The sequence below is a fragment of the Anarrhichthys ocellatus genome, unplaced genomic scaffold, assembly GCF_004355925.1.
Source record: "Anarrhichthys ocellatus isolate YVR2014 unplaced genomic scaffold, GSC_Weel_1.0 scaffold13, whole genome shotgun sequence".
Classification (NCBI taxonomy): domain Eukaryota; kingdom Metazoa; phylum Chordata; class Actinopteri; order Perciformes; family Anarhichadidae; genus Anarrhichthys; species Anarrhichthys ocellatus.
The window spans coordinates 7,896,967-7,898,390 of record NW_022280043.1 but is presented as its reverse complement, the minus strand read 5'-3'; the positions used below and the strand labels follow the sequence as shown (position 1 = coordinate 7,898,390).

At 44.1% G+C, this 1,424-nt stretch overlaps 1 protein-coding gene across 1 annotated transcript in view; it reads right to left on the bottom strand.

The window, feature by feature from the left end:
• stk40 (serine/threonine kinase 40) overlaps positions 1-1,424 on the bottom strand; it is a 16,724-nt gene that overhangs the window by 6,246 nt on the left and 9,054 nt on the right. The gene's annotated exons all lie outside the window — the stretch shown is intronic.

Sequence of the window (1,424 nt, the reverse complement as noted above, 5' to 3'; positions counted from 1 at the left end):
CACACACACACACACACACACACACACACACACACACACACACACACGTACTCTCCTCTTTAACTTGATCAAACCATGGCAAAACACTGTTACTCATCACAACGAATGTAAGTTTAGAATGTGGGACACTGCACTCATGGCTCAAAGCGTGAAGTGAACACAGGCTGACAGAGATGAGAAGAACTTGCGAGCATGTCTTGTTGTTTTAATAATCTCACGGTTCACCGGGCCTTAAAAATACATCAGTATCTCATGATTGCTAAATGCAAAACAGTGTGCACACTCAGTCTACAAGAAGAAAGCCTCCCATCTTCCTGGGTTATCATTGCAGTTAAGATACAAGTTGTCACAAGATTCTTTATATCAGATTCTGACCAGCATTATAAACTGACAGAGGGTCTCCATGTCCACACAATGTTCACACAACTGAAAGTGTTCCTCTATAGCAGCTGTTATATTCTCCATGCATGTTTATCCCCAGGTCTTGATCTTTAGTAGTTTCAATACAAAATGCAGAGCATATCTGTTGCCTCCACACGGCTCTCAACATGGCGACGTCCAAGTCAGCGGCTCGCGGCCATGGATGTTTAAATTGAACTGAATACAGAGTTGAAGGTGGTGCCATTCATTCCTTTGAAAAGAGCTTTTTTTTGGCTTCATGCACCACTGAGTAACATTCAAAGTATAAAATTCAGATTAAATTACCCGGATCTTCCGGCAACATTCCGCATCTATGGGCCCATAGAGCAAGCTCACGACTATTCTTTCAGGTGGTTTACATTAAGTTTAATATCATCACCACCACAGTCTTACATGATGGTCTACATCAGGCCTGAGACAAAGATAAAAGCCATGCCAGACACACGTCACATTCGGAGAAGACCCAGGGATGTTACAAGCGATGTTTGATTAATTTGGTTTCTGTGGAAACAACGTGGCACTACAAGACCTTTCTCTGAGTCATTAAGGTCAACTGAGTTTGCTCGTGGTGGAGTGAACCCAACAGTATTAAAGACGAGGCACTATGGACGGTTCCATATCACCGTGTTCTTTCAGCAGAGAAAGAGAAAACAAAAAGCTACGCTTTGACAAACATGAGTCAACTTTGTGGCTTGGGATAATTGTTCCGATGACTAAGGCCTGCATGGCGATGGGTTGCCAAACGAGTATATGAAGCTCATGAAGATTTCAAATATGTACAGATACGCGAAACTTCAAGTGCACCCACACGATCACTCCCATGGTGAACACGCGCACACACACACGAAAAACACACTCGAAAGCAAATGAGTGCAGACAAAAAGCAGCCAGGGTCTAGAGCCCGGGTCCTCTCTCAATCACGCTCCTCACCCACATCCGCTTTCTAAAAAGCCTGAGGTCAACAGCTTCCCCCATTCTCTCCTACTTTCACACCCTGCTCCATC